The 12908-nt window shown below is 39.1% G+C and overlaps 1 long non-coding RNA gene across 1 annotated transcript; it reads left to right on the forward strand.

Annotated features, from left to right (window-relative positions):
• The first annotated feature begins 7178 nt into the window (after window positions 1-7178).
• LOC126354329 (uncharacterized) lies at window positions 7179-7803 on the forward strand. The gene is made up of 3 exons (XR_007565299.1): window positions 7179-7264; window positions 7423-7533; window positions 7712-7803. It is a non-coding gene; the product is annotated as an uncharacterized LOC126354329 (long non-coding RNA).
• Window positions 7804-12908: the final 5105 nt, after the last annotated feature.

Genomic DNA, 12908 nt, shown 5'->3' on the forward strand with positions numbered 1-12908 from the left:
CATTGGTAATCTGGGCATACGAATGTGCACTTTAATTTTGCACTTTAAATGTGCACATTTTAGTAGGGTTTACGAAATTCCGATGCTCTTGGAGTATCCTCTGATGTCTTGTTTCTTTAATGACATAGTGTATGATCTTTCAATGTTTTACATGTACATATATGCAGACTTTCTACGTCATGGTAGCTGTGCAAGCACAGTGTCGCCTGTTATTTATGCTCTCTGGTAACTGCTGAAACAAACCTAATAGCCGGGTTCACACACGCAACGAAAGTATCGCCACAAGTCTTGTCATTCAGAAGTGGCGCTGTGAGCTACCGTTCACACAGGACACCACAAATTCTTCGTAACTGCGCAGTTTGCAAAATGGCGTCACCTGTCTCAGCTGATTAAACGGCTGTACACATTACAAAATAAAATGTTTTAGAAACATAATAAATGTAAAATATTACTTACCAAAGTGTTTCTCGTCTCTCTTGTCTCGACTACAAGTTTTATGAACCGCTCTGCAGCTTCAAACCAAGCAAGGCTGGGTTTATAAATACCGTCTGTAGACGCACCACTCTTAAGTGATTTCAGTACTTTTTTGTGTTCATTAATGAAAGCATTTCGAATTTTTAGTTTTGTTGTAGCTACATCAATTCCAGGTACATATTCACGCATACTGTTTACTATTTTAATTAAAGCAGCATCTCTCAAATTTCTGTCTTTGTATGATTCGCTTTGGTGGTTCCAAAGGCAATCTCGTTCTTGATACACCTCCAAGAATCTCATAATTGCCGCTGTTGACCACTTTTTCGACATATTAATAACAAGCGCACAAACAAAAGCACTATCTGCGAACGAATACGCACTAGAAAGGTTTGAATCCAGCCACGAGGTAGCAATCAAATGACGTTATTCGATTGTGGAGAAGGCAAAATGCGCAACAAAGTAGAACCAAGTTCAACTTTTTGTGGCGTGACAAAAGTTGCGCTTCTTAAATGGCGCCACCGAAAACTAAGAGTTCACACATGCAACTATAAAAGCAGCTGCATTTCGCCATATGCAGTGGCGACACTTTTGTTGCCTGTGTGAACCCGGCTTAATTTTAACAGGTCACTGGAAAATATTGGGATTGGTGGTTTGAAAAGCTTTACTTTCAAAGTAAATATCCTTTTACGTTAGTTGAACTATGTGCGAGAATGAACCATGAATTTCTTAAATCGTAGAGCTTTTGACTCTCATTTAAAAATCAACTCTTTGATGATGAGCCATTTAGAAGAATTTCGGACCCTGAAGACCAGACATTTACGTCATTATTAAAAATTACTGGCACATTTGTATGATATATCTTAAAGTGTAACATGCGCAAAAAAGATCAATATTATATGTGAAAACTTATCTTTTCTTGCAGCTTATTAACCTTAGAGACCAATATTATATATGAAAGCTTTACTTTTCTTGTAGCAACACTATGTATATTAATTTAAACTATTAACCTTCCCTGTTTGTGTGTTACTGCTACTTATCAGTGAATTTGCTGTTGTGTCATATGCTCTGAATATCTGCTGTCATCGGCTGCCGAGATCACATGACATGAACTTTGACTGGCTTACAAAAGTGCATCGCAATCTCGATTTCAATAATTTGGAAAGTAACATACAGTGTTTGGTGGAATTCCAATGTATACTTTCATAATACGAAAATACGCAGCATACATGATGCTGCACATCAAAGATATCTCTGAAAGGTGTCTTTTCCCTGAGTTTCGTTATCTAAAGTGCCGTGCAATTCTATGCCCATGTACAAAACCATTACTGTTCAAAGGATTGATAAGCTTTGCAGTTCTGAGGGAAAATATACTGTCACGTAACACGGAAAAAGTGTGTTTTCACCCGAGAGAAAGTGGTCAAGACTCGGATCTCTTCCTTCTTCAGTGTCTACAGGGACCATCATCAATTGGGTTGCATCTTGAACTCCTACCTCTGCAAGGTTCTCGCCAAAATGTATGGTGTGACTCGTCATGCAATAACGTTCGCCCCCATTTCCTGCTAAATAGCGTTACCCCATTTTTGTCATTTTTCACAGTTTGTCTCACTTTGGTATCAAAGGCAGCACTAAATCAGTGGCTGGAAAGGTTGTCCAGGCTGGGCTGCATAGAGTTTGTTGGCAGTGGGCGAAGTGTTGTCACAAATGTCGATCTTCAAAAATTACTCGCCATATTTCTATTCCTATCTCTTCTTTCCCCTCCCCTTCAGGAGACTGTCACACATCCAGTTGGATATTGTTGCCCCCCCCCTTCCCCCATGGTTTCAACTACTTATGACAGTAATAGATAGCTTCACGAGGTGCTCTGAGACTGTTTTGGTTGCAAACCATTCTGCTCGCATCGCCCACAGTCTGATTCGTTCTTGCTTTTCACAATTGGGCATCCCTCAGTGTATTACTACTGACAGAAGTAAGCAATTTGACTGCCTTTTGTTTGACTAAATTATGTGTCTGTGTGGGTGTACTCACATTTGTACTAAGAGTTACCATCCAACCAGTCGAGCACCTGCACTGTACTTTGAAGTCAACCCTGACATGCCATTCTGTTCCTTGGTCTGACTCCTTATCTTTGGTTCTTCTACATCTTTGCACCATTATAAAAGAGGATATCAGGTGCTCTACAGTCCAGCTTGTCTACTGCAAGACGTTAATGGTCCAAGGTGAATCTTTTTTCTCCTGTCTTTCATTTTGGAGACTTTGAACTATTCTTACAGAAGTTGCAATTGTGTATGCAATTCCTTTAGCCACAAAACCCCATATGTCATTTACAAAGATCTAAGTGCATATCCTTTTGTGTGGCTGAGGGGGGGAGAGGAGCTGTCGAGCCTCTGCTTTCCCCATTATATAAGGTCCCTTAAACGTGTTACACTGTTTGGACATTTTGCTGGATGTAAATGGACATTGAGATACTGTGCCGATCTAGTGACTTAACATGACTTATAAGGAGAAGTACTCAGGTTATACAGTTACACTGCAGGTACCATAAGTGACTCAGTCAGTCTCACTCACCTTCTCCTCCCCTCTTGCAAATCCACTGGTCATTTTTTCACAAACTGAAAGAAAGATTTCTTATTGCTTTCACACATTCTGGGGCTTCTGGTTTTTCTCACAGATCTCAGCCATTTCATGTGAAGTTCCTCGATTCAAATCAAAGAAAATGTTTTCTTCCAAGTTCAGGCCTTCAAAACACAAAAATGAAGGGGGGTGATGAGGAATCATCAGGCAGTAATACCAACACTAGTCAAAACAGTGTGAACATTATAGATCCTTTGTAAAAGTGTATGGTTATCTTTGTACCTTTGTTCTTTGATAGCCAAGTTCCGTTTTATGTTTGCATTATACTGTGGAGGCTATTCATGAGTTGAATTAATTTGTACTAGTTGTGAAAATAAAGTGTGCAGTGCATTTACATCCATCGTACATCTTTTTCTTGAAGACTGTATCATAAATTTCCCACAAGTTCTTTGCTCTTACTATCATAAGTAAAAAGTTCATTTTAATTTATAGAATACTAACAGAATATTTTCACACATAGATCGTGAATAAATGGTACTATAGAGTTTATAATCAAGGCTTCTGGCTAGAGTATACATACTTATTCTACTGATTAGCCCAATTAAATTACTATTTTCATGGGTGTGTGCTACTGTGTTACTTATTCATTAAGAGTTCTGAGAACACTGTTATATAGATGTAGATAATATTACTCTTTTTTTGTTTCGATGAGATAGCATCAGCTCCATCACATACATTTCACAAAATTCTTATACACCTGCTTACTTGCCCATTAATTAAATTATATTCCTTGTGGAAGACCAATTCTTTCACTCCTTCAAATATTCCATACTCCTGGTCAAATGCATCTGATTACTTATTTGTGCTGTGTCAGTTGACTCAGATTCCCTCTAATGGACCTATCCTAAAACTATAGTGGCTATATGATCCGTCTTCTTTCACTACAAAAAGTGTGTACCTACTGAATAACAGTAACTAGCCACTAAATTATCATAGTTACTTATAAAATAGTATTAATGCTAACATAGTGAAATATGACCAGAAACATTGTCACACATGACCAGAGTATTTCAGAGCTGCACAAAATGCAATTCATTTTATAGCAGTTAGACAACAAGTATTCACTTTTATCTTATGTTAGTTCAGCCATAGTTTGAATGTATTCAGTGGTGCCTAACTGAGCAGGTAACAAAGGGCAGTTCCCAGTCCTGTCATTTGCAATTCCCCTTTTAGTGGCTTTTATGACTATGGGGAAAGTATTTCTTAAGGTCTTGGTTAATGTTATTGGCATTGCAAATAGGGCACATCCTGAGATGGCAAATTCTGCAAACTAGACTTGGCCCCATTTAACCTCCCGAACGCCGCTCGATAGATGCCAAGTTTCAATTCGCGAGAAGTACCATACACTAATGTATTGCGTTCACTATCAAGAAATTGTGACATTAACTCATGCAGAGCAAATTAGTGTTACTGTGCTGCTGTTGCTAGAGGCACATATAGCGTATTTAAAGCTAATTCGAATCCTGGTGATGGATGAAACTTTTGCTGCCAATATTTGGCTGTCCAGGGAAGGAGAGACGGTAGTTTAAGCTTCCTGATCGCCAGTTTTTGTACCAATGTCCTGGATTAAATTCCAAAGCTCTCCGCAATCTCTCACGGAGAGAGGACATGTGACACTGTCGATGGTGATTCGTTCATCAGCTGGGGATGTTAATCTCGGCGGCCCCTTGATGCTTTTCGAGAGAATTCCACTATGTGCCAGCACTGAATTTCAACCTCTCCCTCCCCATCCATAAAATAAAAACATGAACACGACACCATACGGTAGCAGCACTCATCAGTCATTACCTATCTACAAAAACACGCCTGACACTTCATAACAGCTTGGAGTAGGGAAATTGCAAACCACCTCCACTCAGACACTTCCCAGGATGGCGTTTTAGGATTTCTGCTTCTGCTCCCTACGCACAGTTCGTGAGTATAGGACTCTTACTTACTACTGTATCTTTGCTTGCAGCAGAAATTAGAGCCATTTGCTACCGCATTATGTTTGTTTTTCTGTGTTTGCCAGTCACTCGAGATGTTTGATGTGTTAGCTAAAAAAAATAACCATGCACATTGCTCAATACAAAGGAAATCTAAGGAGTTAATTTCAGTTCAGTTTTTCGGTTATATCTTATATGTATTTAATTTGAATGAACAAATTGTAATACAGCCCATGTTTGCGATCGACTGACTTTTGGTGCAGTGCATCCACAGCACTGTGTTGTAGGTGCACACAGATTTGCATTCGTAATAGTTTTATCAAAGAAAATTAAAAAAATTAAATGAAACCAGAGAAATCTGTCAACAAGGCCCAGTTTTAATAATATCCACGAAAAAATCTGTCAACCGTCAAAATAATTTTTATCCCTCACACAACATGAAATTTCGTCAGATTTGAAACCGTCAGCTCCTCTTCCACGATTGTTGCCATACTGCTGGCGCGACGACTCATGCCGTTGCCATTTCGATAGTTGTTATGGTTAATTCTAACGTTTTCGTTTATTAAATCATTTTAGTCTAACACAGACAAGAAATACTCTAAGTTTTATTGAGAGACTTTGACTAGGCTTTAGTCTAATGCTGATCGGCAGTTTATCTTTTAAAATATGTAATAGACATTTGTGGGATACTGGTTCAACCCAGTAGCGAGCTTTTTTGAAATACTTCTCAAAGTACTTTTTTAAGTTTCCTTTTGTAACATTGAATAGCTCTGGACTAAACAGTTCTTTCCTCAACCTCTCCTGAATGCATTTAGACCAATATTTCGACAAAAAGGACTTCTCAAAGTGTTCATACATGCGACAATATCCAGCAGTTGCCTAGAGGGCGGCTTCACCCTGCACAAAACGTGTGATATATTGTATCTTTTGCTGGTCAGGCAGTTGTTTGGGCAACACACCTCTAAAAGATTTCACAAAAGTAACAGGATGTACACTTTTCTTCTCCAGTATGAAAACTTAAAGTTCCATGAGTCTCAGGAGACTTTCTTCCAAAACAGGAAGTAAGAGAGGGCTCTGCTCCTGTACATCTACTTCTGGTTTTGTTGCAACTGATAGCTACAACGCATTTTATCAATTTAAGTATTTTCATTGGATGCTGGATTATGACAAACATTGTAAGTCTGAGCTATCTGCGCTGCTTGTGATGTGTCATCCCCAAACTGTTTCTTACCGTGTTTAATTCTTCCTCTTCGCTTCCTAGCTAATCATTAACGTGGGTTTGAATGTCCTCTTGCCATTTAGGCAAATCTCGTGTCAAAGTTTTTTGTGTAAATCCTAATTCATCTTTAACTGTCTGTGCACAAGTGCTCTTTTCGGAATACACGTTGGTAATAGAGCTGATTCGAATCACTTTGTAATTTGGGTGCCCCTTTCCTTTAAAAATCCATCTAATTTTATTTCGTGACCAGTGTGGAGATGCTCTCCTCGGCTTCCTACCTGATGAAGGATGGATTTGAAATTTCCTTGGTCTAGTTGCAAAATATTAAGGTTTTTTGTCAGTTCTTCTACAGATTCAGGAATACCTCTGATGGTGGTTTTCAAGTCTGAAATCTCGTTAGTTAGGTTTTGTAGATCAGGTTGTAACTTGTTGGTCATGTGACTTGCAACCTCGTTTTTTAACTCCTCTGATTACTGACCTGTTTAGTTAACTGCATAACCTGATTGGGTAAGCTGTAGTGTTGTTTTTTCATAGTGGCCATGTCACTAGGCATAGTTTCTAGTTTTTCAAAACTAATGTAACAGGATTCCCTGTGACACTAACAGTTTCAGTAATAGTCTCGTCTATAGCCAGCAATGTATTTTCACTCATCGCAGCTATCATGTTATTTAGTGATGGGCTAAACTGCGTTTTTTCGATATCAGTGATTTCTGTGAATGCTACTTTTCATTATCTGCTATTCTTAACTGTGATTTGTCGCAGTTAAGAGTCGCAGTTAAGGAACGTAGGTCGCATATCCCTCCGCCAGTGCTATTTCTGCTACTTCCGTAATTTCGGTGACTTCTGCTACTTCTGCGATTTTTGTGACTTCTGCTACTTCTGCGATTTCTGCTACTTCTGCGATTTCTGTGACTTCTGCTACTTCTGCGATTTCTGTGACTTCTGCGACTTACCAGCGTATGAAAAAGTTACATCTGCCCACACAGAAAATTGCATCTCAACAAATCTGTCATTGGTAAGTAAGTTTTACGTTTGTTCTTCCGTTGGCTTTAATTATGTATTAAAGAAACAACTGCGAAAATATTAATAGTGTAATTAATATGTAAGTAGCCATACAGTAGCGTAATAGTTCGTGTTTAGAAAATGAATTCTAACATATTGTTATGTTCACAGGTACCCGAACTACATTTCAGTCACTCAGTAAATTGATAACTCAAAATATCATTGTCAACAGATCTGGAGAAATTGCCACTGCGCCTTTAGACCGTTTTCGTCAGACGAGAGGTTAGTTTCTAATTGTTTCGATGGACTTAATTACTTCAGTGAGATCGTTCTTGCAAATGTGAAATATACCCCATTGAGTGGCTTTCATTACAGCAAATATTAGCAATCTACTCTTTCAATTATATTGCTTGTAATTAGTGACAGCAAAAATTGTTTAATAATCCTTGTGATTTTGCAGACACAGTTCTGACTCTTGATTACTGGTTGCTGTACGTATCTATCCACATCAAGGCTATTGAGAGAGACTCGTGAAGATTCAAGACAGCTCTTAGAGGATTTGTAGTTTAAAAGTGACATAATTGTGAAATAAGTGTGCAGATGAGTGTTTAAACTGTGTTTTATTGAAGTTTTTATGCGATTTAAAAGGAATAATAAATATTAAATACAGTGATTGAATAATGAAAATCTCATTTCCCACATGTTTAAGCCTTCCTATACCCGTAATTTTCAGCCATATATTTACTGGTAAATACTAGTTGACCTGTAACATAGCCCGAGGTATAGAATATACATTTTGAGGCTGTTGATACGAAAGTGGGAAGTACAGATCTTCCAGTTAAATCTGGAATAGCTTAAGTGCAGTATTTGAAAGTAACACAGGAAAAGCTTACTTAGGTAAGTGGTTGTAGTGTCGGCAAAAAGTTCGTGTGTGTGAAGTTGCCATGTAGAACACCAGGGGCAAAACTTTTATCCCGAGTCTTGAACTATGACTCAATAATGCTGTTTTCATTTCACTACACTTATACAGATGTCTGAGTTCTGCTGTGTTAACATTGCAAAGTCCTGTAGACATGTGGAGTATTAACCAAAATTGTGATATTGGAAGCAGAATCACATTTGTTACGTTACTTGATATTTTCAGGAGAAAAAGGCAACGTTGTTTCTTATTAATATAATACATTCAGAGTCACAGCTGTGCTTGACCAATCATAACTGATGCTGAATGTGCATGTCGTCATATAATGTGAAGGGCTTATTTCAATAGTGGTACAAGTCCATTACCTCCACTTTTCTGTCTATAATGCTTCTGATATTAATGATCCAAACAAACATTAATAAAGGTTCATTTCCAGCAAGAAGCCATATGCTTGAATATTTCTGGTATCTCAACTGTAGATTTTTCAGCGCTCATTTAACTTTACGACTCCCTATCTCAAAATAAACAATAATGGACTTGTACCACTAATGAAATAAGTCCTTCATACGCACACACAACACACCGATCTTGTGAGGCACAAGGCTCTTATGACGAAGTACGTACGTCGTTCAACAGATGGCACTAGGAAAAGAAAGTTAACTGCGCATTTTAGTTGCTACTTGTGACTCTTAGTTGCGATTTGTCACGGAAATCGCAGTTTGACTCGGTAGCGAATAGCATAGTATGAGCTTTGCTCAACAGATGGCACTGCTAACTGCGCTTTTTAGTTGCTACTTGCGACTCTTAGTTGCGACTTGTCACGAAAATCGCAGTTAGACTCGATAGCGTGTCGCAGAGATGAGTGTAGTACAAACTTTGGCCAACAGATGGCACTGTTAACTGCGCTTTTTAGTTGCTACTTGCGACTCTTAGTTGCGATTTGTCACTGAAATCGCAGAAGGCAATATTGAATTCGGCCAACAGATGGCTGACGGCGTTTATTGTGAAATGCTACTTGCGACTGCTAACTGTGACTGAAATCGCAGTTAGATTTTCTAAAGTTGTTACTGTGATATCTGTGACTTCTCAATCACTGTGATTTCTAACAGATACGCGATTTCCTGCCCACCACTAATGTTATTTAAATTTTCTGTGGTGAATTCGGCCTCTATTACATGTTTACTCAGTCCTGGATGTGAAGAATCCATTATTCTCAACTGCTGTCGGGTTATGGCAATAATAATGTGCTATACAGTGTCTAGAATCTATTACATATCGTATCCAGTATGACGTCCGTCTCGCAGGCTTTGAGGAATTGCTTCATGAGGTCAACAGAAAGGCCAAAAGCGTGACAACGCCGCCTGGTGACTAGACCTGTAGGCAGTTCTATTGATACAAGTGATGTCAGTCAATTGTTGAACAAAGCCTTTACACAGACCTACCAACAGCTGACATTTTGGAATGCCAAGTCGACATACACTGAAGAGCCAAAGAAAAGTGGTTCACCTGCCTAACATCATGAAGAGCCCCTGCAAGAATGCAGAAGTGGCACAACAAAACATGGCATGGATTCGACTAATGTCTAAAGTAAGCTGGAGGGAACTGACACCATCATTCCTGCAGGGCTGTTCATAAACATGTAAGATTACGAGCGGCTGGAGATCTCTTCTGAAAAGTATGCTGCAAGGCATCCCAGCTATGATCAATACTGTTCACACTGGGGGGGGGGGGGGGGGGTTAATGGCCAGCATAAGTATTTTAAACTCAGAAAAGTGTTCCTGGAGCCACTCTGTAACAATTCTGGGCTTGTGAGGTGTCACATTGTCCTGCTAGACTTGCCCAATGGACATGAATGGACGCTGGTGATCAGACAGGATGCTTATGTACATGTCACCTGCCAGAGTCGTCTCTAGACATATCAAGCAAAACACACGTGTACTGACCAAGCAAAATGTCAGCATTCCAGACAGGTCAGCTAACAAGCGCATGTTACATACCGTATGGCTGTGTGCAACCTGTAGACCATTACATCACTCTCACCAGACAAATAGAGCAACCATAGGTGGCTCAAAGCGACCTCCTGGCCGTTATGAATCTATTTCGCCATTTATGGCATCAGAAAGCATTGTAACATGTATTTCATTTGCAGGCACAGTAACGTTCAGTACAGAGAAGCATGTCTTCAGGATGGCAATTTCATACATGACAAATTGCTGTTGATAAAAGGCAAATTAATAAAAGCAATAAGAACACAATGCTGACACTCAAATAAACATTAACATTACTGGATGAATCGAGAAACTTAATTCTATTTGCTGCTTCAATGAAATTTAACTCATTATGAGAAGAAATCAAATTTTGATGTATATCCTTAATTAAATTATTGCCTTCACAAAAAAGTGATAAGGAATGCTTTCCATATGTTAATATGTATGAATCATGGTAATAAACAGATAACATTCTCGTTAATGGCAAATTTACAGTTGCATGAAATGTGGTTGCCAATACACTTGGCATATCAAATAGTTCACATGGTAAATCACAATGTATGGCATTCAAGATTGTTGTTGTTGTCTTCAGTCCTGAGACTGGTTTGATGCAGCTCTCCATGCTACTCTATCCTGTGCAAGCTGCTTCATCTCCCAGTACCTACTGCAACCTACATCCTTCTGAATCTGCTTAGTGTACTGATCTCTCGGTCTCCCTCTACGATTTTTACCCTCCACGCTGCCCTCCAATGCTAAATTTGTGATCCCTTGATGCCTCAAAACATGTCCTACCAACCGAACCCTTCTTCTAGTCAAGTTGTGCCACAAACTTCTCTTCTCCCCAATCCTATTCAATACCTCCTCATTAGTTACGTGATCTATCCACCTTATCTTCAGTATTCTTCTGTAGCACCACATTTCGAAAGCTTCTATTCTCTTCTTGTCCAAACTAGTTATCGTCCATGTTTCACTTCCATACATGGCTACACTCCAAACAAATACTTTCAGAAACGACTTCCTGATACATAAATCTATATTTGATGTTAACAAATTTCTCTTCTTCAGAAACGCTTTCCTTGCCATTGCCAGTCTACATTTTATATCCTCTCTACTTCGACCATCATCAGTTATTTTACTTCCTAAATAGCAAAACTCCTTTACTACTTTAAGTGTCTCATTTCCTAATCTAATTCCCTCAGCATCACCCGATTTAATTTGACTACATTCCATTATCCTCGTTTTGCTTTTGTTAATGTTCATCTTATATCCTCCTTTCAAGACACTGTCCATTCCGTTCAACTGCTCTTCCAAGTCCTTTGCCGTCTCTGACAGAATTACAATGTCATCGGCGAACCTCAAAGTTTTTACTTCGTCTCCATGAATTTTAATACCTACTCCAAATTTTTCTTTTGTTTCCTTTACTGCTTGCTCAATATACAGATTGAATAACATTGGGGAGAGGCTACAACCCTGTCTCACTCCTTTCCCAACCACTGCTTCCCTTTCATGCCCCTCGACTCTTATTACTGCCATCTGGTTTCTGTACAAATTATAAATAGCCTTTCGCTCCCTGTATTTTACCCCTGCCACCTTTAGAATTTGAAAAAGAGTATTCCAGTCAACATTGTCAAAAGCTTTCTCTAAGTCTACAAATGCTAGAAACGTAGGTTTGCCTTTTCTTAATCTTTCTTCTAAGATAAGTCGTAAGGTCAGTATTGCCTCACGTGTTCCAACATTTCTACGGAATCCAAACTGATCCTCCCCGAGGTCTGCATCTACCAGTTTTTCCATTCGTCTGTAAAGAATTCGCGTTAGTATTTTGCAGCCGTGGCTTATTAAACTGATAGTTCGGTAATTTTCACATCTGTCAGCACCTGCTTTCTTTGGGATTGGAATTATTATATTCTTCTTGAAGTCTGAGGGTATTTCGCCTGTCTCAAACATCTTGCTCACCAGCTGGTAGAGTTTTGTCATGACTGGCTCTCCCAAGGCCGTCAGTAGTTCTAATGGAATGTTGTCTACTCCGGGGGCCTTGTTTCGACTCAGGTCTTTCAGTGCTCTGTCAAACTCTTCACGCAGTATTGTATCTCCCATTTCGTCTTCATCTACATCCTCTTCTATTTGCATAATATTGTCCTCAAGTACATCGCCCTTGTATAAACCTTCTATATACTCCTTCCACCTTTCTGCCTTCCCTTCTTTGCTTAGAACTGGGCTGCCATCTGAGCTCTTGATATTCATACACGTGGTTCTCTTCTCTCCAAAGGTCTCTTTAATTTTCCTGTAGGCAGTATCTGTCTTACCCCTAGTGAGATAAGCTTCTACATCCTTACATTTGTCCTCTAGCCATCCCTGTTTAGCCATTTTGCACTTCCTGTCGATCTCATTTTTGAGACGTTTGTATTCCTTTTTGCCTGCTTCATTTACTGCATTTTTATATTTTCTCCTTTCATCAATTAAATTCAATATTTCTTCTGTTACCCAAGGATTTCTAGCAGCCCTCGTCTTTGTACCTACTTTATCCTCTGCTGCCTTCACTACTACATCCCTCAGAGCTACCCATTCTTCTTCTACTGTATTTCTTTCCCCTATTCCTGTCAATTGTTCCCTTATGCTCTCTCTGAAACTCTGTACAACCTCTGGTTCTTTCAGTTTATCCAGGTCCCATCTCTTTAATTTCTCACATTTTTGCAGTTTCTTCAGTTTTAATCTACAGGTCATAACCAATAGATTGTGGTCAGAGTCCACAT

Source organism: Schistocerca gregaria, chromosome 3 (genome assembly GCF_023897955.1).
Source record: "Schistocerca gregaria isolate iqSchGreg1 chromosome 3, iqSchGreg1.2, whole genome shotgun sequence".
NCBI lineage: Eukaryota > Metazoa > Arthropoda > Insecta > Orthoptera > Acrididae > Schistocerca > Schistocerca gregaria.